At 33.9% G+C, this 26658-nt stretch overlaps 1 protein-coding gene across 1 annotated transcript in view; it reads left to right on the forward strand.

Moving 5' to 3' along the window:
- The window catches only part of LOC101894323 (long-chain fatty acid transport protein 4), a 100654-nt gene that overhangs the window by 38524 nt on the left and 35472 nt on the right, over nucleotides 1–26658 (forward strand). The gene's annotated exons all lie outside the window — the stretch shown is intronic.

Here is a 26658-nt window from a genome sequence, read left to right on the forward strand (position 1 = left end):
GGATAATATCCAAAAAAATCGCGTAAAAATGTGTTATATTAACATTTTCATTTTGACTTTTGAAATGTACAATAGTAATGTTTTATTTTGCATAATTTTTTCCATTTTGACTTACTTTTTTCTAATGTACATTTGTAGTGTTTTTTTTTATTTTTATTTTTATTTTTTTTTTTTTTGAATTCAAATATTAATACCAATTTATTTAATTGACTTGATTTCTTGAGAAATGAAATTGATGGCGAGTTACATGGAAGTGTAGTACCGAATTATGTGGTGGCGAAACATAATAGATGATGTCGAAATAATTTAATAGAATCGAATTTTAAAATAGAAGTACATTCTATTGACAAACTATATAAGGATCTTTAAACATTTTCTGTACAAAATCAGCGAACAAGTTGAAGATTTTTTCAATGTGTTATTCTTCTTTTGTCAATTTTTTTTTCAATTTGTATTATCTAATTGAATTCAGTAAATTTTTTGTGAACAAAATAAAGAATAATTTTTCACTATATACAAATTTTCACCAAAAAATTAAATAAGTGGGAAATACGATGTTAACTGACATCTACCTTTCAACTCCAGGGCCGACATCGTGGTTCAGCTGGAAGATGCGAACACATTTTAACAAACGAAAATTACCGAAAAACCCTAATGGGGCTCATTTCAAAGCGTGGAACTACTTCTTTCCTGTCACAATAATCCGTCCAATGTACAATCAGAAAAATACCAAATATAAAGGGTGGAAAAAAGTAGAGCGAATGGGACTCTTAGTAAGAAAAGAATTTCTATCCTTGCAGAAATTCTTCCCAAACATTCGAGATACCTTTAATCGCTTTTGCAGGTCATGATATCGATCATAACTCACGGATAAGGGTACAACCCGATTTCATATTTATATAACCATCGTATGATTTAAGTTTTTTTGGTGTCTTGGTCACTTTTTTAATATTTTGGACATTATTTGGCATATTTGTTTCTAAGGAGGTAGAAAACCTCTTCGCATAAAGTTTGAAATTTTCAGAGTAGGGCCCATTTTGGTCTTGACCATATTCATTAATTGATTTGGCTAAAAATTGTATTTATGCTACCCTGGGGTAGGGAACCATCATACATATAATTGCCACACAGGAATTTATTTAAATAAAGTATCTCCAAGTCCACTTTCACATCTAATTGGTTGTCAGAAAAGAAAATTTTGTTTTCTATTGAATTTGTAACCCCCAAGAGAATATTGGTTGGGCCACGTTTTGGTATAACCCTTATATAAATGTATCCCTGATTTCAGCTGTGACTGTGGTCTTGGCCACGTTTTTCAACTGATTTGGCCATTATTTGCTGTATTTAGGCTACTTTGTGAGTAGAGAACCGTCTTACAGAAAAATGTCAACATACGTAAATATTTTCGTACAGTCCCCATATAGTCCCCAGGCCCGCCGATCTATAGTGATGTTTACCGATTGGCGGACAACAACGCGGGTATTGTTTAATCGTCATTGAATTTTACTATGAACAAGAACATAGACTTTTTGGGGACTCTAATGCGCAATTTGAGGTGCTATGGTAATGGGTGTAAAAGCGTAATTAACTTTGACTATTCAGAAATTATTTTGCCCTACTTCCATAGTTATTTATTTCTATTTAGTCGAATCAATATTTATATTAAAATTTGTTCACCTTTATGAGCTAGATTTGTGAAATATTATGCTATGCTAAATTTGCATTAAAGACTAAAACTACGGGCCGGCAACGCGGACAAATCCGATGAGAAATGTGACAAAAATCGTCAAAATAACGAATTTCGAGAGGAACCGTTATATGGGGACTATACCAAAACGTGGACCATTTTCAATACCAACTATCCAGTACACAGTACAAATTGTTCTGCTAAATTTTGAAGCTCTACGTCAAATAATGTGGGCTGTATCGTAATTTAAATAAACAGACATACAGACGGAGTCTATGACGAACATTTAGGGATGTTACAAACGGAATGAAAAAGTTAATATACCCTCCTTTCCAAGGTGGGGGATATAATAAGCATTAAAGACTAAAATTACGGGCCGGCAACGCGGACCGGGCCAGCTAGTATTTTTATAAAAACGAAATAAACAATAATTCGCATGCAACTTTAAGGCTGGCTTGTCAAAAATTATAGAGGCGAAATTGAAAATTTACACGTCAAATTATGATTAATTGCTGGAATGGAACTGGTAGCCCAAAGTAAAAAAACCTCAAGGGATCAAGTGCTTGTCAGCTTTATTAATGATTTTCCAAAAATGAAGACAATTTTTTTAGAATAATATATATATATATATATATATATATATATATATATATATATATATATATATATATATATATATATATATATATATATATATATATTTTTTTTTTTTTTTTTTTTTATATATATAAAAATCAAATGTTGTTCGTTTGTAATGGAATCAGTTGAGAACGGCTTTGCGAACGATTTGCATATTTTTTGGTACAAACGTTCGTCATACACCGAGTTAGGTTTTTAAAGAAAAAAAATGTTGACCACACCAACTTTTACGCGAACTATTTCGATTTATCTAAAATCCTTATATTTGGCAAATAATGAAGATATCGGTTTGATACTGTTGACCTTCCCTCCAACCCTAAGTATTTACTTGGGGGCTGAGGAACTGACCACGCCTACTTTTTAATCTGTATATATACAGATTGTTGTTCATTGGTAATTGAATCCATTGAGAACGGCTGGAACGATTTGGATGATAATTTTTTTAATATTCGTCCCACCCCGAGTTAGGTTTTTATGCAAAAAAGGGACCACACCCAATTTTACGCCCATTTTTTCGATTTACCCAAAATCCTAATATTTGCCAAAATCATGAAGATATCTGTTTCACAGTTAGTATACGACGTAATCTGGACTCCAACCCTGCGTATCTGTTTGGTGTCAGAGGAACTGACTACACCTACTTCTATATATATGTAAAAAAATTAAAAAAGTATATTAACGCATCAGTTGAAAAAGGCTGGGCCGATTTGACTTAAATTTTCTGTAGGTTATTTGAAATTATAGTGGAAACCTTTTAATGGAAGAAAATTTTGAGAAAAGCCTCTAAAAAATCGCGGAACTGAAAAAATTGACTGCTCTATTTTGATATGGAATTTTGTGTAGATTTTTTTTCAGAATGCCTTTGGAATTGAAAATTCTTATTGAAAAAAAAATCCGAAAAAATCGAGAAATTTTGCACATTTGCTATACACCTTAAATACCTTAAATTACAGGTAACGTTATACGGGGACTATGCGGGTTGGGAAATTTTTCGGTTGGTAAATAAAAATCCCAAAGGGCTTGGGTGTTGGGTTAGGGTCAGAATATAAGCTTATTGTTTTTGAAGATGTTCGCAAAATATTTAGGGGTTGAAATGGCCCAGTCCGCGTTGCCGACCCGTAGTTTTAGTCTTTAATGCATAGTTTTTAAAGCATAAAGCCACATAAGTAGCGCAATTGTTAGTATAAATGGACAAAATAGAAATAAATTTTTCAGCCAGAGGTTTTAATTTAAGAGGTTAAAACCAAAATAATATAGCACATATATTAGAAAGTATACATCAACTGTTTATAATAGATGCTACGCCCAAAGTAAACCAAATCGATTCGAAAATATAATCAAAACTCTCCAAATAGGTAAAATCAGGAGGTACTTTTATATGGACGCTACTCCGAAACATTGACATTTAAAAATTTGCGCAATGAGGTCTTCTACCCCCTTAGAAGCTAAGATGCCAAATAAGGACAAAATCAATTGAAAAATGTGAATTATTATGCTTCAAAAAGTAGGTATGCATTAAAGACTAAAACTACGGGCCGGCAACGCGGACTGGGCCAGCTGGTTTCCTTATAAAAATAAAACTTATATCTTTATTTCTAGAGTTATAATTTGAAATTCCATTTTATAAATAGAATAACATAAAGACATTTATGTAGATTTTAAACGTCTTATCGGCCAAACCACGCAATTTGCATATTTACGATTCCAGTTTTTTATTGTTTCAGAAAAAGTGGTATTCTCGTGACTTGTATTCAAATTATTCGAAAGATTACATTTTGTTAATTTCTTCTTCTGTATATGTTAAACTTTCTATAAAATCTTCAAGAACATAAAATTGCCTTTATGTTTGAAAAAATCTTTTAAAAAAATCTTTCAGAATTCCGAAATGATTTGTGATGTAATATGTATGAGATAAATGAACTCAAATATTATGTTGTTTTTATGCTCCGTTTTTTTCTGTTGTTCTTTTCTTGATGTGAAAGATCATTGAACTTTCCAAAGAAAAGATGAAACAGAATTTTAATTAGAAAATATTGCATAGCTCAAAACCGGTAAAGATGGGTATCACTTTGTAACTCATTTGTAAATTGTGCGATCATTAAATCTTCTAATTAGAAATACAAATAAAGGAAATGTAGACAAAGTCTGATTTTTTGTCAAAAAATAAATAAATTTAATTAATGCGTCTATCGATTCCACCAAAGATGAACGTTATTGATTTTTTGGCTTTTCCCTTTTACTTGAAAATCGAGTTTGTTTGTTTTGCCAATGAATTAATTAATTGTATTTTGACACAAACGGGACTGATATTTAGAGAATCTCCTTTATACCCGATATATAACGTTACCCGCTAAGTCTAGATTATTTCCTCTAAATTGTCAAATGTACACAAAATTGTTGACCGAATAAGTGATTTTATTTTACAGAATTACGATATTTAAACATGATCTCCTTTGAGACGTGGTAGAAGAGTGCAGGTAGCCGCATCGGACAATTAACTGTCAAAGCAATTTTCAAATTGAAAATTTTGAATGAGAAATTATTTAAATTTGTAAAAATTGTTGAAAAATCTACATCATAACAACCTCCGATTGGTGTCGGATAAGAAATCTTATAAAAATCTAATTTTTTGTTTGAAGAAAATTTATCTTTTGTATTGATATTTCGCAGTACTGATTTATTATACCCTCAGCTATATGGCTACAGAGGGTACAAGGTTGCCCATATTCGACAGACCTTTGTGCCCTTTGGGCCCATTCCAATCGACGAGACTTGTCCGCAGGCAATATTCTTTGCGTCAATTGAATTTTGTACGGGAACAAATGCAAATCAATGCGAATAATCCGTTGTAAAGTGGATCGAGCCATGCCCAACTGCTGAGAACGGCGTTTTTGGGATGTTCTTGGGGACCTCTCAACACTGGCTCGTACGGCAGCGATATTCTCGGCCGATCGCCTTGGTCGACTTTTATATGGCCTCTTCGGATTAGAAAGAGCCTTACCAGTCGAAAATTTTTCGTATAAACGCTTAATGGCGTTCTTAGAAGGCGCACGTTGAGTTTTCACAATTGACTTCTTGTAAATTTCAACTATTTCAGAGCGCTCGCGTGTCGTGTATTGGTTCATGGTAAAAATCTGCTTGGACTGACGCTTCAAACGCGGTATGTCATTAAGCGATGTGACATCTCTGTCAAAAGTTATGGCGTTTCCAGATGGGTCCGTCGAATATGGGCAACCCTGTATGTATCATTTGATACGGCCAAAACGTGCCTCATCGAAATGACGGTTTAGACCCAAGGTCATTTTGGACCAAATCCGTTTCAGGACATTTGGAGTCGATCTAACGATGTCCATCCGTATGTGTGACTGTCTGGTGAGCAAGATAACTCTTGAAGGAAGTATCCGATTTGATCCAAACTTGGTACATCGTAATATTTTTCTCAAACTTAGGAGATGGGCAAAATCGGTCCACTCCTTCTGACACTTCTCACACAAAATGTCAACCTTTTAAAAGAAAATAGTTTACTGCACAGAAAGAGAAAGGATACTCCGATTTTGCTCCAACTTTGCGAATCCTAATATTTGCATCAGTACTAGGTCAAGCGCGAAAAAGGGCAATATCGGTTCACTCCATCAAGTACCTCCCCCACACGGGATCAATATGTTGCAAAATTATAACTCTTATAAAATTTGATGTAAGATTCCAATTGTCTTCAAATTACACAGATAACATATTTTCAGTAACCCAAAGTCTGATGTGAAGATGGAATATATCGGTCAGCTCCTTCTGGTACCTCCCCCACTAAGGGTCAAAATTTTGAATATTCATGAAGTTCATTAAACACGAAATTAACATCCGATTCCATTCAGACTTGGGACATCTCAATATTTCTACCAACACAAGATCTGTTATAAAGATGGTACATATCGGACCATTTCTTCTGTTACTTCCCCCACATAGGGTTCAAGATTTTTGAAAACAAAACGCTCAAAGAATGCGAAATAATTCAATTGCACACATACAAACATTTTTACCAACAGAAGATCTGTTGTGAAGATGATACACAGGGTGAGATGAAAAAAACTGCAACAATGTCAAATGTCATAATTTTTACATTTTTTTTAAACTTTGGACTTTTTGAAACTTTGAATGAAAGCAAAATGTAGGAAATAGCATCAAATTTTAGAATAAGTTTAGATTTGTTGGAATTGGTCCCCTTTGGCACGAAATATGGCCTCCAAACGGCGGTATTTTGGCCCATTCCCAGCGAAGCGCTTGCTTGAGGTGACCGACACTTTGGTATTATTTAGTGCCAACCTTGCCAAAATACTCCAGACACAATAGTCCAACGGATTGGCATCCGGAGATTTTGATGGCCATTGTGCGCTTGAAGTGAAGCGAGGAACCTCATTTTGTAACAATTCTTGGGTGGCGCGTGCTGAGTGCGATGGTGCTGGGTCCTCTTGGAATGTCCAAGGTCTGCGGCCAAAATGTTTGGGTGTCCAAGGCTTTAATACACCCTCCAGAATATTTTCGCGATAATATTCGGCATTTATTCTGATGCCACGGTCGATGCATGCGAGCGGAGAGCGACCATCGGCTGTTATGGCGATGGTCGCTCGGGCTACGCTACCATTTTATTCACATTTAAATGCTGGAGTGCTCTAACGATAGCCACTTGCGGTTTTCCAGCCAAATATAAAGAAATCACTCTTGAATTCCATCACGAATACCTTTTTTTTCTGGAAAATTCTCACCAAAATGCTTTTGTAGGCTTGTAAACAATATAATGAGCTGTCACTGGAATAATTTTATAAGCTGTCGGACGAGTGGCTTAGAAATGACAGCAGCCTGAAGTTGGTTGCAGTTTTTTCATCTCATCCTGTATATCTGCCAACCCCTTCTTGTACCTCATCCACAAAGGGTCACAATTTCCAGTACTTATATCTGTCATAACTTGCGAAACAAGTCGGCGATTCTTTACAATTTGCTATACCTATATATATTTTATTAACCAGAAATCTGAAATTTATGATTTCGCTAGAAATTGAATATAAATGTTTTATTTCCTTCAAATTTTGCACATCCCAATATTATTATCTGTATTGGACGAAGTATGAAAATGGAATACTTCGATCCACATATATCCACATTTTCCAAAAATTTGTACACATCTCATATAAAGTATAGGAAGTAGTCGATATAGTCCAAATTTGGCACGTTGTGATATTTTAATCAGTCTTAAGTCAGATACGAGTTGGTCAATATTGGCCAACTGCTTCAGAACCTCGCTCATAATGGGCTTGACAGTTCATTGTCCCAGCAGCTGTGTTGATGCGACACCCTGTATTCTTCTACCATGGCAGTACCAATGTAAAAACCCAATGAGCCATTCCATAAAAGTAAGTTTACGTTCAAATATTTTTCGTGATTAACCCTGATAATTGGTCAATTACAAAACAATTTACTATGGAAAACATACGTTAAATTTATTGTAATTGGTCAATTATCAGGGTGAATCTGTGTAGAGATTTGGTATGTAAACGTACCTTAAGCAATAAATTCTAATGGGTTAATCCTGAAACAAATGTTGTATCTAAACACTCTTTTATAATCTGGAAACGCTCGAATTTTTCCACTGAGAAGTAATCGCAAATTATTATACCTCATTCAATAACCGTCCTTTCCCTCAAGAGAAGCCAGGTCTTATTGGTCAATAAATTAATTGTTATCTGGCGCGCCATCACAATTTACATATTTACGATTTGCCAAAAAAAAAATCCAGTTTCTTTAATCATTTCGAAAATTAACGTCTTTTTAATTTCTTCGAAAGATTACAACATTTTATTAATTTATTGTTTTGTATAAATTAAATTTTCGGTACAACTTTTAAATATCAAATATCAAAATATAAGCAATATCTTCAAATACTTAAAAATATAAAAATTATTTTAATTTAATATGCATGAGCTGAAGGCATTCCAATGTTATGTTGTGTTTATGCTCTGCAACACACCTCGGGCGTAGACCATCCATATTTTCTCTCTGCTTTTATCACCCATTGTTTAACTAGTGGACATTATTCTTCCATAAACTCTCACAAATGTACCCAAATCGAATTAAATTTGGGGGGTGAAGCGGTGAAAATTCCAAAATTTTCTTTCTATCGCGAATTGTTTTAATGCTGAAGATCTAGACATGTCCTCCTGACAATTGTATACGATACATTTTCAACTCCCTCTAGCAGGATATAAGGCGAAAACTCAATGATTACAGCCAAAGTTTAATATCATTTTAAATATATCTATCATTTGGACGTTTCAACTTCATGTATAGTATTGTAAGGTATCGACCATGGTAGAAGCATCAACGCTTGGCAAGATTAATATGTCAAAAATATTATTTTATTTATTATTATTATTATTTTTTTTTTTTTTTTTTTTTGTAAAAAATAAGAAGTTTTTTATATATTTTTTAAGGCACCAATTAGTTTGTTATAATATGTATTTTTGAATAATTTTTAACAATTATACCCTCCACCATACTATGGAGGGTATATTAATTTTGTCATTCCGTTTGTAACTCCTCGAAATATTCAAGTCAGACCCAACAAAGTATATATATTCTTGATCAGCGTAAAATTCTAAGACGATTTAGCCATGTCCGTCTGTCTGTCTGCGTGTCTGTCTGTCCGTCTGTTTGTCTGTCTGTTGTAATCACGCTATCTTTCGAACAAATTGAGAAAGAAGGCTAAAATTTTGCACACATGTATATTTTCCCAGTAGGCAGGTTAAGTTCGTAAATGGGCCACGTAGGTCCAAGTTATCATATAGCCCCCATATAACGGTACCTCCCGATATTCGGTACTTTGATGATTTTAGCGACATTATTCACCGGAATTATTTCAAATTTGGCATTTGAAGTTTGTAATGGATGCTACAGCCTAAGACAGAAAATTATCTGTGCAGGTCCACGTCTTCCTGTAGCCCCCATATAACGGTACCCCCCGATATTCGGTTTTTTGATGATTTTAGCGACATTGTTTACCGAAATCGTTTCAAATTTGGTATTTGAAGTTCGTAATGGATACTACATCCTAAATCAAAAAATGAGCCATGTAGGTCCACGTCTTCATATAGCCCCCATATAACGGTACCCCCGATATTCGGTATTTTGATGATTTTAGCGACATTGTTTACCCGAATCGTTTCAAATTTGGTATTTGAAGTTCGTAATGGATACTTCATCCAAAGTCAAAAAATGAGCCATGTAGATCCACGTCTTCATATAACCCCCATATAACGGTACCCCCCGATATTCGGTATTTTAATGATTTTAGCGACATTATTTACAGGGATTCTTTCAAATTTCGCATGTGAAGTTCGTAATGGATACTTCAGCCCATGCCAGAAAATTGTCTGTGCAGGTCCACGTCTTCGTATAGCCCCCATATAACGGTACCCCCCATATTCGGTACTTTGAAAATTTTAGCTACATTATAAACAGATTTTTCTTCAAGTTTCGCGTTTAAATATTGTAATAATTTATGACAAAAGTTGCCTATGCAGGCCCACGTCGTCGTATAAGCATTCGGTATTTTTAAGATTTAAACAGAATTTTTAACGGTTTTTTTTTTTTGGAAATTGCCAAATTTGTACCAAATGGTGGAGGGTATTAAAAGTTCGGCCCTGCCGAACTTACAGCTTTTTTACTTGTTTTTCATTCAAAATGTTCAGTTCCAAAATTGTTTTGACAGTTCATTGTCCCAGCAGCTGTGTCGATGCGACTACCTGCATTCTTCTACCATGGTATCGACCGCGTTCTATATGAAAGATTATTGAACTTTTTTAAATTGAAAATGAAACAGCATTTTAAAATAAAAAAATGTTAATTAGAAATTCGTACGAAGCCAATAACCAGTACAGATGGCATCACTTTGTAACTCATTTGTAAATTGTGTGGTCATAAAACATTAATTAGAACACAAATTAGGGATTTGCTCTCGAAACAAAGGTCGATTTTTTTCCAATAAATAAAAAAACGATGCCGTCAAGGAAGGCAATTCTTGATATCTGTTTTTCCCCTTCCCAAAAAAATCGCGGTCAAGCAAAATAATAATTCTCCCATCGAGACCAGTTTATTACCAGATTAAATGCTTAATCCAAATCAAGGCCGATTATTGGGTCGTGTAGAGGGCGAATTACCTTAATATTAGCCGTTACACTCCTTCGAACTATCAACATTTCTTCTTAAGCTAATAATATTCCGCCTCTGTTTATCTTTATTGATGCGAGTTTGTAAACATCTAAGAGAAAAAACAAAGCGCACGAGCATAGAAATAAAATTGCCATTACAATATTCAAACGTGAAACTTAAAAAATCGGTCATAATGTAGCTAAAATCATCAAAACACCGAATATCGGGGGTTCCGTTATAAGGGGGCTATTCGAGCACGTGGACCTGCACAGGCAATTTTCTGTCATAGGCTGTATTATTCATTACCAACTTCAAATACCAAATTTGGAACAATTCCGGTAAATAATGTGTCTAAAATCATCAAAATATCGAATATCGGGGTTCCGTTATATGGGGACTATACGAAGGCGTGGACCCGCACATACAATTTTCTGTCATAGGCTGTAGTATCCATTACGAAATTTAAATACCAAATCTGAAATAGTTCATGGTCCATTTTCAATACCAAAAGTCCTGCAGACATAATACACATTTGAGTAAAATTTTATCAACCTACTTCATTTCGTTCGGAAGCTAAAGGGATTTCCTATTTTTGGCCCTATGCTCCTTTGTTCTTTTCTGAAGAAGCCATCCGATGACTGAAGCCAGTCAAGTATTCTCACCTTTAGTTCCTTTCGACTTTAAATTATAACTGCTCTAACGATCATTGTTGGTATGTTTCAGTTCTCATAAATTCCCCATAAAAACGTTCATTTGTCACATGAAGCTCTACTATATATGCAGAGTGGTGTAGGGTATTGTAAAGTCGGCCCAGCCCGACTATGAACATTTGTTACTGGTTTTATTTATGGCGGGCAAATTGTTGAGAAATCAGCTGATTGCTTGGAAGTTTAAGCAGGGATTCCGTCTGTATACATTTCTCCGTTTTCTTGCAAAAGAGAATAAAACCGTCTTACACTCTCAGAAAGAAAGTGCTGGATAATTCCTGCAGGGAAGGTAAGTGGACTGATTGGACAAATATATTATGACAGATTGGATGAAATCAGTTGGATCAAATAGGACGACCTATTTAGTATGCTTTGATCCAGGTTATTAAACCAAATATATAATGCGATTACATACAAAATCTTCCCTCAGAATTAAACGTAATAATTGACCAATCACAATGCATTTAACATATATTTTTGACATTGTCAAATTTTTGTGATTGACTCATGATTGCGACTGTTGAGTGTACTATTATTGACTTGCAATTTAACACCACAACGATATCTAACAATGGCCCTTAAAGAGAATAGCAGAATGGGTGTGTTGCGCCTTTGTTCGTGTCCTGCGTTTACATGCAAAAAGTCAAAACATATTTAACTTCATATTGCAAGGCAGAACAATGCAAGGTGTGGTTGTTGTCTCTTTCATAGTCTGTTGTTTTATTGATAACAATTAATGCATCGCGAATACCAACGCTTTTATACTGCTTTACCTTTAAAAGGTCAAAACAGAATGAATGCGCTGAGCCATTTTACGTGTAAAATATGTTTGATAAAACAACATCCACAAGGAAACGTTCAGTAACAGTTGTTTTATCAATCATATTTAACGAGCTCATTCTATTTAGCTCTTCAAGGATAAAACAGAATGAAGGCGCTACACATTTTTTTCATTTCATCCACAAAAAATATTCACAGTATGACGAGTTTATCGACACCAAACTTCTTGTGGTATTATGGATGAGCTTAAAACTTGGACTGAAATATAAGGTTGAGTTGCTTCTTAGGTTCTGTTGTTAATTAGATTTGTCAAAAATTGCTCAAGCCATAACAGAATGACTGCGCCACGCATGTTTCATGACAAGCATTATCGACAAAAACAATCATATGAAAATAGCTTTATCGATACTGGACTTCCTTTCATAAATGTTGACGCGTGACACGTTCATTTTGCTGTAGCCACATCTATTTGGTCCTCCGATAAGACCAGCTAATTATTATTGTCAAAATGCATACAATTGTGAATTAAACGTATGAAAACGTAAAAAAAAAATAAAATGTGAGGATTTTTCAATAACAATAGTAGTTCTCGTTTTGCCTACACGACCTGATTTAATATTTTTCTCGTAACTGTCGTGAACAAAGACAATGGGGTATGTATTAAAGTGAGGCTACATAAGCAGCTTAGCATCATGGCTAGGCAAATTATAAGGGGAACGACGGCCGAATTTGAGTGCGGCTCTAGCATTCCTGTCGCATGATGTCACAAAATATGCAATGCGAACACTTCAAGCTGCTTACGTACCCACACCTTTAGATTTTGCGATAACAACAGCTGATCCAAACATATTGTTAAAATGCATGCAATGTGAATTAAACATGTAGTGTCAAATTTTCCACATGTAGAAGTTGTACACATCGTGTGATACATGTACGACAATTCCTTTGTGAAATACATGAGAAAAGTACATATGAACTTTTTCGATTACAGCGAGCCCTATTTTCATCGGAAAAATATAATTTTTTTGTGATGTGAAAATATATAAAATTCATTTTGCGGTAAAAAGACATCTAAAAAGTATTATAAAAAAAAACAATATTTTTGGAAAATACAATTTAATCTCAATGTAACCAAAGGATATAAATAACATATGCAACAGTGTGATAGCAAGAATTATGAGTCATATGAAATACCGCAATTTTGACATACACACAGAAAAACGTGACAGCAGATATGTAAAACCCTTATCGTCTGATAGCAGTTTTAATATGCGCTGCACGTAGCAAAATTATATTGAAGCAGAGTAATATTTTACAACTACCTAAGGCGCTGTCACCCGACATATGTTTCACATATATAACGTCCAATTTTCCGTGTGTAGAAGTTTTTCAATTTTCGATTAAAACATAGAATACGCTTCATCTCAAATATAAATCATATCTGAAAATTTGCATTAATAAAAAGTTTCTTATAAAATATAAAAATAACAATGTAATCAATGGGCATAAAAACAAGTAAAAAAGCATTAAGTTCGTTTGGGCAAAGAAAACATTTTTTATATAAAAGTATCTGAGTTCAAACGTGTTCCACTTTAAGCTACAAATACCAGTAAGACCGTTTGAATAATACCGAATATCGGTGGGTATCGTTATATGTGCGCTATAGGAAAACGTAGACCTGAATATTCAATGTTCTGCCACTGGAGCTAGAACCCATTTTGAACTACTAATACCAATTCTTAGACAATTCCGTGGAAAAATGTGGCAAAAATCATCAAACTACTGAATATCCGAAGGTATCATTATGTGAGGCTATGTTAAAACGTGGACCCATATAAACTATGTTCCGCCACAGGAGCTGGAACCCATTATGACCTACAAATACCAATTTTTAGACAAATCCATGAAAAATGTTGCGAAAATCATCGAAATGGGAGGTATAATATAATATGTATGATATAATATGTTTTCCCATCGGAGCTAGAATCCATTGTAAACTATCATTACCAACTTTTAGACAAACTCGTAAAAAATATATCGAAAATCATCAAAATACTGAATATCGTTAGGTACCGTTATATAGCAAATATACCAAAACGTAGACCGATATAGCTTATTTTCAATACCAACCATCCTAGACTCTTTCCGAAACCTTGGTATTCCCTGCCTTTCCCCTGTTAAACATTACCATATTTCTCCACTAATGAAAAAACGTTGTTTAAAAAACAACAATAAGGAATTAAGCCTAACTATTTTATAAAAACAAAATACTCCGGTATCCCGAACAAACATGCCAACACTGTTCGATTTATGTTTTGTTTGTAGTCCTTATTTTTTTCTTTTTTGTAATGAAAATGTAAAAACAAATAAACGGTCAGCGTACGAAAATAAACTATATCAAACGTTTGCAATCGTTTCGTTCTGTATTTTCTCGAAGTACGAAACGAAACAAAAACGATATTAGGATAACGGGACTTGTTTTTTATTTTTTACTGTTTGTGTAGATGAGAGGAAACAAAAGCAAAACTGAAATGTACTCGTCGTCTGGATGACGCAACATAGAAAACGAAACAAGTCAAAACTCATTGGAAACGTTTGCAAACGTTTCCCTGTATATTTACTCATTACAAATAAATTAACTTAAATGTATGCCTTTTTATTAATTTATTATATCTATTATTCAATGGAAAATGTGCAAAACAATACTTCGAATGGCAGTACTAAATATAGCAGTCATCAATTCGCACAGCAAACGTTTCCCGGCGATTCTTTGGCAAACGATACGGCTCGACAACTCACAGTTGATATACTTTTAGGCAATCGTATTATTTGTGTATTTCTGGCATTGAAGTGTATGCTCTTTTTTGGAGTACAAAACGATTGGAAATTTTTTTTTAAGTTTGTGACTTCGTGTTAGCATTACGTTATTCGTTTGTTTTCGTTCACTGTAAACTGCATTAAAATATTTCCGCTGTTAAGATATGCTTCGCCTATGCTGTTTTGATGGATCAGCTGTTATCCTACAACTTTTTTGTATTTCTTCTCTTGTGAGAGAGAAAGTCGTATTTATTCTCAGTAACTTCCATGGTAGAAGAATATAGGTAGACGCATCGACGCAGCTGCTGGGACAATGAACTGTCAAACCAATTTTGGAATTAAAAATGTTGAATGAAAAATTATTTAAATTTGTAAAAAAATGTTGAAAATGTATATCTTTACAACCCACGAATTGTGTCGTATAAGAAAACATATACAAATCTACTTATATTTGAAAAGAAATTTAAAAATTTGTGACATATCAATGCTCCCAAGCGTTGATGCATCTACCTGTATTTTTCTACCATGGTAACTTCTTACTGAGTACATTTGTTCTGGGAAAGTAAACGAACAGACCCAATTAGATCAGTATATATGCTCGTTTTGATAAAAAAAAACAACTCTGATTGAAGACAATTTGTTTTACGTAAACGCCCAGTAAGGTAGAGTAAATTAAAAATATTATTTTGCATTTCAACGGACTTAGTCACTATTTGCCATGAAACACATTTCTTTCATTCATTGTTAATCTGAACTGATTATAATTCAAGAACGTCAAGAACCTAAAAATGCTAAGTACTTTCTTTGCTGTTGGTCAATTTGCATTTCTATTGAAACAAAAAAAAAAAACACAAACATTGATAAGCGATTATTTGTGTGTTAGGGGGAGCGTAACACACCAGCGATAGCCGTCAATTCAAGTGGTTATTCAAAAAACAAACAAACAGTGCCTCCTCTAGTGAATGTTATTTATTTTTTTATTGATCCGCATTAAAATTTATTAGGTTCTATTTTTTGCTTCGTTTATACGAGTAGTAGCCAGGGAATATATGTCATATGCAAATAACAAATAACAGTGGAAAGAAACAATGTTTGGTGTTGGTTGCATTTGTGTTATCGTTATAATTCGGTTTGATAAGGTTTAGTATTTATAATTATTTATAAGTGGGTGTATGATGTGAGTTTGCTGATTTAGATTTGCATACATATCTATATGGCCCAAAGAGTGGTTTTGCAACGTTAACACATACCCTTGAATTTTAAGGTAACATTAATTTTTGGATACAATTTACTCATTTTGTGACGAAATGGCTCTGTAGAGATATGTAGGTATATTCAACATGATTTTGAAAAGTTCATTTGGGACTATATGGCAACATTTGAACCAAATAATCACTAGAAAATAATTAGATCTTTTGAGATTATGTGGTGACGTATGAACAATATAATCACTGCACATTATATCTATATGTAGACATTTGAACCAAATAAACACTAGAAGACGATGAATTCTTTTGAGATCATATGTTGATATTTGAGCCAAATAGTCATTTGGAGATTTTTAGGAAAATGCTTGTAATAGAATAAGTTTTTAAAAACGTTACATTTTATTTAATGCATTTATTAATTAACAAAAACAAAATAAAGCACAGTTCAATCTACAAACTATATTTAATTTAATTTAATACAACAACCAGCGAACGAAAACAAACGAAACGATTAACGTACCTCTCTCCCATAGACACAAACTTTAATTTTTATACCCTACAACACTATGTGTTGGGGGTATTATAAGTTTGATTGGGTCAAAAATTATGCAACACCACGAAATATTGGTTTCCCATATAGGAAAGTATATATGGATCTTCCTAGCTCGCCGAGCTGAGTCGATCTAGCTACGTATGTCCGTCCGTCCGTCTGTCCATGTTAATTTGTAATCACGCTACAGGTCGCAATTATGGCCCGATCCTTACGAAATTTTGCACGAAGGTGGGGGTTTGGGTCAGAATAGAACCCTATTGATTTTGGAGATTATCGCCAAATGTTTAGGGGTTGAAATGGACCAAATACTGAAAAAATGTCGGATTTTGCAGTAGCTTTACAGGTCGGAATTATAGATCAATCGACGCGGAATTTCGCATGTAGCTAGAGTTTAGGGCGGGGAAGAAGCCTACCAATTTGGGTGGTCATCGGATAATATTTAGCGGGTAAAATAGACCATATTTTTTTTGTTGAAAAATTCAAAATTTTTCATTAAACCGCGAATATTTTAAATCCCGGCGAAATCACAAAGCCATGACAAGGTTACTTCTGATCTTTACATTGATGTTAAGATCCAACAAATCGAATATATAGCAAAAAATGTGCGATATATATGTTTATCAAAGAAGATATACTTGAAAAATTCCTTATATGTCGAGAACGGCTGAACTGATTTCGACAGTTCTCATTAATTCAGAATGGCCTCTTGGCAGGAAAGAAAAAACGTCTAAAAATCGTATAAAAATGTCTCTCTAAAGATGAAAATAATGATTTTGTAAAATTTTCTCATATTTTTTCAATTTTGTCATATTTTTGGCATATTTTCATTTTGAATTAAACATTTGATAATATTTCTACAGCTAACAAAACTAAGTAGTTAGGATATCAGGATATCATATACAGATCGCATTTATGGCCCGATCCTAACGAAATTTTGCATGGAGAGGGTCAGAATAGAAGCCTACTCTTTTTGGAGATGATCGCCATATATTTAGGGGTTGAAATGGACCAAAAAACTGCAAAATTGTCAGCAGGTCGTAATTATCGCCCGACACTCACGCACATTTGAATGGGGGTTTCCGGACATTGCAAAAGCCAAGCAGTTTTGGATGGCCATCCAAAAATATTCAAGGTGCGAAATCGTTTGCCAACTTTTGTAGACAAAATACGAAAATGTCCATTCCTGTGACTTTTTGGAGAATTCACAAATACAGGAAAGACGCACTTCTGACTATTTCATTAACGCTGATTTCGTTGAAGAATATAGTCAAATGTCTGTATCTCATATAGATGCGTTTCAGTCAAAAACCAATAATAAATGTTAATCTTTTGCCACTTCTGAGAGATTATAGGTCTTTGGGAAATATTGGTTCCAGATCTAGGAAGAACATTTACCTGTAACATCTACCAATAAATTGGAAATGAGCAAATTATTTTAAGTTGCTATTATTCGAAAATTAGAGAACGGAAACTGATGGTTTTCTTTTATTATTTGTCACAATATCTTGTAGAATTCTTTCGGGTATCTCGCCTATATAAACTGTATCGTTTATTATAGTGTTGTAGGGTATTCAACGGTCGGCCCCGCTCGACTGTAGCCTTTGCTTACTTGTTTTTCTATTGAATATAATTTGCGACGTTCGTTTACGACGAGAGGCACACAAAATAAAACGTAAACAAACACCTCGTTTCTGGTTGTTTGAAACAAATTTGCCGCAACCTTTAAATGTCATGGCGAATCTATGTTTTTCGCCTTAGATGCCAATTTTGACATTTGAGGGTACAACAAAAGTTGCTTTGTTGTAGCAATTCGCCGATGCGGTTACCTGTTAGATCTACCTTGAACGAACCCAATTAGATCAGTATATATGCTCGTTTTGAAAAAAAAAAACAACTCTGATTGGGGACAATTTGTTTTACATAAACGCCCAGTAAGGTAGAGTAGATTAAAAATATTATTTTGCTTTTTAACGGACTTAGTCACTATTTGCCATGAAACACATTTCTTTCATTCATTGTTAATCGAAACTGATTATAACTCAAGAACGTCAAGAACCTAAAAATGCTAAGTACTTTCTTTGCTGTTGGTCAATTTGCATTTCTATTGAAACAAAAAAAAAACACAAACATTGATAAGCGATTATTTGTGTGTTAGGGGGAGGGTAAAACACCAGCGACAGCCGTCAATTCAAGTGGTTATTTAAAAAACAAACAGTGCCTCCTCTAGTGTATATTATTTATTTTTTTATTGATCCGCATTAAAATTTATTAGGTTCTATTTTTTGCTTCGTTTATACGAGTAGTAGCCAGGGAATATATGTCATATGCAAATAACAGTGGAAAGAAACAATGTTTGGTGTTGGTTGCATTTGTGTTATCGTTGTATTTCCATTTGATAAGGTTTGGTATTTAATATTTTTTATAAGTGGTTGTTTGATGTCTGTATACAAAATTAGATTTTATATATGCCTATGATTGTAATATGTGACCAAAAGGGTAGGTTTGCAACTTTTAGAAATACCATTATATTATAATGTAAGATTAAGTTTTGGAAAATTTTTTGAAGAAATGGCTCTGTAAAGATCTGTACAGGGTGAGATAAAATAACTGCAACAAAGTCAAACGCCATATTTTTACATTTTTTTTAACTTTATTGAAATGAAAGCAAAAAATGTCGGAAATAGCATCAAATTTTAGAGTAAGTTTAGATTTGTTCGAATTGGTCACCTTTGGCACGAATAATGGCCTTCAAACGGCCAATGAAACCGTCACACGCTGCTTGAATGTTGCTCTGCGGTATTTTGGCCGCTGATCGATACTTTGGTATTTTTTAGTGCCAACCTTGCTTTCCAAAATAATACAGACACAATAGTCCGACGGTTTGGTATCCGCAGATTTTGGTGACCATTGTGCGCTGGAAATGAAGCGAGAAACCTCATTTTGTAAACATTCTAGGGTGGCGCGTGCTGAGTCCTGTTGGAATGTCCAAGGTCTGCGGCCAAAATATTTGCGTGGCCAAGGCTTTAATATTTTTCGCGATAATATTCGGATTTTATTCTGATGCCACGGTCGATTAATGCGAGCGGAGAGTGACCATCGGCCAGCGCTTGAATTCTGGTGGCAAACCGAAGGTGCACATTTTCAGCCGACCTCTTAGGCAAGTAAACACGATCATTTTGTTTGTTTACAAACTGCTGGACAACGAATGTTTTCGCATCGGAGAAAACCATATTCGGCACTTCACCACTTTCCGCCAAGCGAGCAACTCTTTAGCTCATTTGAGTCTTGTTCTGTTGCGGTGTAAGTTCTTGCACTTTTTGGAATTTCAATGCCTTTACCCCGAGCTTATTTTTCAACATTTTCCGAATGGAATATTGCGATATGTTCAGCTCACAAGCCATTTTTCGGCCACTGCGACGCGGGTTTCAATCAAGTCGCTTCTTTACTTTTCCAACCATTTCTGCTGATGTTGCTGTTTCCTTCCGTCCACTTCCTTGACGAGACACAAACGATTTATTTACATTTAAACGCTGGAGGGCTCCAACGATAACCACTTGTGGTTTTCAAGCCAAATATAAAGAAATCACACTATCACGCTTGAATTCCATGACGAATAACTTTTTTTCTGGAAAATTCTCACCAAAATGCTTTTGTACGCTGTCACTGGAATAATTTTAACATCTACCGGACGAGTGGCTTAGTAATGACAGCATTCTGAAGTTTTTTGCAGTTTTTTCATCGCACCCTGTATGTGGCCCAAAGGTTTGGTTTGCGACTTTTAGAAATACCCTTAAATTTTAAGGTAAGGTTAAATTTTGGCCAAATTAGATACAAGATATATTGAACCTAATTTTAAAAAGTTAAATTTGTTACAATTTTTTTAGAAAACATATACTCAAGCTGTATTTTTGTCTCAAAAATATCAAACAAAACAAAAATTTGTTTCATATGCAACAATTTAATTTTAGTAGATAGGTCTCTTTACTCACAACTTTCCCAAACTTATACTACCTTGCCTTCATTGCACCGAGTATGATGGTATTTTTAATCACGATCAAGATAGAATTCACCTTTATTTGTCGCAGAGCTCTGAAATCTGGCTTTGCCTTCTTTCTACCTTCTAATAATTCTACCATGCATTTTCGAGTTGTTTTGAAAGGTTATTTGTTTCTTACAAATGACGTCCAAAAAAGTTAAAGCTTTGCTTGATTCAGAAAGTATTGTCGAGATAAGGTATTATGAATTATTTAGTTTCAGCTTTTTTGACTTGTATTTATTCAGTTATTCCTAAAACCTCTTATTCAAAACTTTGAAAATTTATTTCGTTTGTGCTGACAAACAGCATTGTCATGAGTGAAGACTATTAATTTTTGGAATTTGACATTTAAGAGTTATTTGCGTAGATATAAATGCACGTGTATTCATATTTTGTTCTCATTATTCCATTGGTTTCATGGAAAATTTTACCAATGACAAATGTGTTTTAATATAAATTTTAGAATCATTTAGTCTAACATTCCCCTATAAAAAGTACTAAATTTGAAAACACAACACAATTAATTGAATAATAATTTTAAAGTGCTTTTACAGTATTGAAAATTAACACATTGTGTTTAAGAAGACTAGTGGATAAGAATTAGGTGTTTACACGTTGCCCTGGCGCAGCTCTAAGGTGTTACACCAGATTTTCCCAATGAAAGGAGGCGTCAAAATTAGTTTATGACTGGTTAACTGTAATAGTACATATTTTTGGACAAGTCATCAAGATGATCGACTGAGGTAAAAGGATTACCTGTTTGTTGTACAATGTATACAGGGCATGGTAGAAGAATATAGGTAGATGCATCAACGCTTGAGAACATTGATATGTCAAAATTTTAAAATTGTTTTGTCAAAAATAAGTACTTTTTTATATATTTTCTTATACGATGCAAATCGGAGGTTGTTACAATATGCATTTCTCAACAATTTTTAATTTAATTTTTAATAATTTTTCATTCAACATTTTCAATTCCAAAATCGGTTTGACAGTTCATTGTCCCAGCAGCTGTGTCGAAGCGACTAACTGCATTCTTTTACCATGGTCATATGTTATAGAAAATACAACTCTGATTGAAAACAACTTGGCTTGTGTAACCCACATGATAGTACCTATTATATTTGTGGGAATTTTCTAAAATAAACTGGAATAACATCATTAGATTAAGCAAAGGAAACCTTGATTCTAAATTTAATTGCATTTACTATTTATTTCATTTGAAAACTAATTAAAAAACCTTGACTTACATACGTTCTTATTGTTAATATTATATAATTTTTAATGGGCGAATGTGAAAAAATAAAACGCGGGAAACACTGGCCAAATACAACGCCATTACTGCCAAAGCTCTATTAAAGAACTGCAATAAAACCTATAATTTTTTAATTAAACAATACCTCAACAACCTAGGAAGACATAGAGAGCTATTCTATTGAAATGCTCAATTAAAACTATTATTTTTTTTTAATTTGTTTATCATAAAATCAAACCGGTTTCAGTCTACAGTCTTCTGGGGAAATAATTAAACACATCACTCACAAACGGTTTTAGATACACACATCCGTACTTATGTCATATTTTGCGCACATACAAAAATATTCTTGTATTCTTGTTAAAATTTAAATACTCATAATCTAAAGTTTAAAAAAACAACAAAATTTAATGAACTTTGTGCTTGCATGTTTATTAAATTTAAATACACACACTTGTGGAAATATTTGTGATTAGATTATCTTGTGTTTTATAAAATTAAGTTAAGTCCAGAATTAATTTAACATGTCTCTAGATCGAAACATCTGTTGATAGATTTCACTGCATTCGGAAAATCACACAATTATTGGTTCCAGATCTAGGAAGAACATTTACCTGTAACATCTACCAATAAATTGGAAATGAGCAAATTATTTTAAGTTGCTATTATTCGAAAATTAGAGAACGGAAACTGATGGTTTTCTTTTATTATTTGTCACAATATCTTGTAGAATTCTTTCGGGTATCTCGCCTATATAAACTGTATCGTTTATTATAGTGTTGTAGGGTATTCAACGGTCGGCCCCGCTCGACTGTAGCCTTTGCTTACTTGTTTTTCTATTGAATATAATTTGCGACGTTCGTTTACGACGAGAGGCACACAAAATAAAACGTAAACAAACACCTCGTTTCTGGTTGTTTGAAACAAATTTGCCGCAACCTTTAAATGTCATGGCGAATCTATGTTTTTCGCCTTAGATGCCAATTTTGACATTTGAGGGTACAACAAAAGTTGCTTTGTTGTAGCAATTCGCCGATGCGGTTACCTGTTAGATCTACCTTGAACGAACCCAATTAGATCAGTATATATGCTCGTTTTGAAAAAAAAAACAACTCTGATTGGGGACAATTTGTTTTACATAAACGCCCAGTAAGGTAGAGTAGATTAAAAATATTATTTTGCTTTTTAACGGACTTAGTCACTATTTGCCATGAAACACATTTCTTTCATTCATTGTTAATCGAAACTGATTATAACTCAAGAACGTCAAGAACCTAAAAATGCTAAGTACTTTCTTTGCTGTTGGTCAATTTGCATTTCTATTGAAACAAAAAAAAACACAAACATTGATAAGCGATTATTTGTGTGTTAGGGGGAGGGTAAAACACCAGCGACAGCCGTCAATTCAAGTGGTTATTTAAAAAACAAACAGTGCCTCCTCTAGTGTATATTATTTATTTTTTTTATTGATCCGCATTAAAATTTATTAGGTTCTATTTTTTGCTTCGTTTATACGAGTAGTAGCCAGGGAATATATGTCATATGCAAATAACAGTGGAAAGAAACAATGTTTGGTGTTGGTTGCATTTGTGTTATCGTTGTATTTCCATTTGATAAGGTTTGGTATTTAATATTTTTTATAAGTGGTTGTTTGATGTCTGTATACAAAATTAGATTTTTATATATGCCTATGATTGTAATATGTGACCAAAAGGGTAGGTTTGCAACTTTTAGAAATACCATTATATTATAATGTAAGATTAAGTTTTGGAAAATTTTTTGAAGAAATGGCTCTGTAAAGATCTGTACAGGGTGAGATAAAATAACTGCAACAAAGTCAAACGCCATATTTTTACATTTTTTTTAACTTTATTGAAATGAAAGCAAAAAATGTCGGAAATAGCATCAAATTTTAGAGTAAGTTTAGATTTGTTCGAATTGGTCACCTTTGGCACGAATAATGGCCTTCAAACGGCCAATGAAACCGTCACACGCTGCTTGAATGTTGCTCTGCGGTATTTTGGCCGCTGATCGATACTTTGGTATTTTTTAGTGCCAACCTTGCTTTCCAAAATAATACAGACACAATAGTCCGACGGTTTGGTATCCGCAGATTTTGGTGACCATTGTGCGCTGGAAATGAAGCGAGAAACCTCATTTTGTAAACATTCTAGGGTGGCGCGTGCTGAGTCCTGTTGGAATGTCCAAGGTCTGCGGCCAAAATATTTGCGTGGCCAAGGCTTTAATATTTTTCGCGATAATATTCGGATTTTATTCTGATGCCACGGTCGATTAATGCGAGCGGAGAGTGACCATCGGCCAGCGCTTGAATTCTGGTGGCAAACCGAAGGTGCACATTTTCAGCCGACCTCTTAGGCAAGTAAACACGATCATTTTGTTTGTTTACAAACTGCTGGACAACGAATGTTTTCGCATCGGAGAAAACCATATTCGGCACTTCACCACTTTCCGCCAAGCGAGCAACTCTTTAGCTCATTTGAGTCTTGTTCTGTTGCGGTGTAAGTTCTTGCACTTTTTGGAATTTCAATGCCTTTACCCCGAGCTTATTTTTCAACATTTTCCGAATGGAATATTGCGATATGTTCAGCTCACAAGCCATTTTTCGGCCACTGCGACGCGGGTTTCAATCAAGTCGCTTCTTTACTTTTCCAACCATTTCTGCTGATGTTGCTGTTTCCTTCCGTCCACTTCCTTGACGAGACACAAACGATTTATTTACATTTAAACGCTGGAGGGCTCCAACGATAACCACTTGTGGTTTTCAAGCCAAATATAAAGAAATCACACTATCACGCTTGAATTCCATGACGAATAACTTTTTTTCTGGAAAATTCTCACCAAAATGCTTTTGTACGCTGTCACTGGAATAATTTTAACATCTACCGGACGAGTGGCTTAGTAATGACAGCATTCTGAAGTTTTTTGCAGTTTTTTCATCGCACCCTGTATGTGGCCCAAAGGTTTGGTTTGCGACTTTTAGAAATACCCTTAAATTTTAAGGTAAGGTTAAATTTTGGCCAAATTAGATACAAGATATATTGAACCTAATTTTAAAAAGTTAAATTTGTTACAATTTTTTTAGAAAACATATACTCAAGCTGTATTTTTGTCTCAAAAATATCAAACAAAACAAAAATTTGTTTCATATGCAACAATTTAATTTTAGTAGATAGGTCTCTTTACTCACAACTTTCCCAAACTTATACTACCTTGCCTTCATTGCACCGAGTATGATGGTATTTTTAATCACGATCAAGATAGAATTCACCTTTATTTGTCGCAGAGCTCTGAAATCTGGCTTTGCCTTCTTTCTACCTTCTAATAATTCTACCATGCATTTTCGAGTTGTTTTGAAAGGTTATTTGTTTCTTACAAATGACGTCCAAAAAAGTTAAAGCTTTGCTTGATTCAGAAAGTATTGTCGAGATAAGGTATTATGAATTATTTAGTTTCAGCTTTTTTGACTTGTATTTATTCAGTTATTCCTAAAACCTCTTATTCAAAACTTTGAAAATTTATTTCGTTTGTGCTGACAAACAGCATTGTCATGAGTGAAGACTATTAATTTTTGGAATTTGACATTTAAGAGTTATTTGCGTAGATATAAATGCACGTGTATTCATATTTTGTTCTCATTATTCCATTGGTTTCATGGAAAATTTTACCAATGACAAATGTGTTTTAATATAAATTTTAGAATCATTTAGTCTAACATTCCCCTATAAAAAGTACTAAATTTGAAAACACAACACAATTAATTGAATAATAATTTTAAAGTGCTTTTACAGTATTGAAAATTAACACATTGTGTTTAAGAAGACTAGTGGATAAGAATTAGGTGTTTACACGTTGCCCTGGCGCAGCACTAAGGTGTTACACCAGATTTTCCCAATGAAAGGAGGCGTCAAAATTAGTTTATGACTGGTTAACTGTAATAGTACATATTTTTGGACAAGTCATCAAGATGATCGACTGAGGTAAAAGGATTACCTGTTTGTTGTACAATGTATACAGGGCATGGTAGAAGAATATAGGTAGATGCATCAACGCTTGAGAACATTGATATGTCAAAATTTTAAAATTGTTTTGTCAAAAATAAGTACTTTTTTATATATTTTCTTATACGATGCAAATCGGAGGTTGTTACAATATGCATTTCTCAACAATTTTTAATTTAATTTTTAATAATTTTTCATTCAACATTTTCAATTCCAAAATCGGTTTGACAGTTCATTGTCCCAGCAGCTGTGTCGAAGCGACTAACTGCATTCTTTTACCATGGTCATATGTTATAGAAAATACAACTCTGATTGAAAACAACTTGGCTTGTGTAACCCACATGATAGTACCTATTATATTTGTGGGAATTTTCTAAAATAAACTGGAATAACATCATTAGATTAAGCAAAGGAAACCTTGATTCTAAATTTAATTGCATTTACTATTTATTTCATTTGAAAACTAATTAAAAAACCTTGACTTACATACGTTCTTATTGTTAATATTATATAATTTTTAATGGGCGAATGTGAAAAAATAAAACGCGGGAAACACTGGCCAAATACAACGCCATTACTGCCAAAGCTCTATTAAAGAACTGCAATAAAACCTATAATTTTTTAATTAAACAATACCTCAACAACCTAGGAAGACATAGAGAGCTATTCTATTGAAATGCTCAATTAAAACTATTATTTTTTTTTAATTTGTTTATCATAAAATCAAACCGGTTTCAGTCTACAGTCTTCTGGGGAAATAA

This window comes from Musca domestica, unplaced genomic scaffold, assembly GCF_030504385.1.
Source record: "Musca domestica strain aabys unplaced genomic scaffold, Musca_domestica.polishedcontigs.V.1.1 31, whole genome shotgun sequence".
Lineage (NCBI taxonomy): Eukaryota > Metazoa > Arthropoda > Insecta > Diptera > Muscidae > Musca > Musca domestica.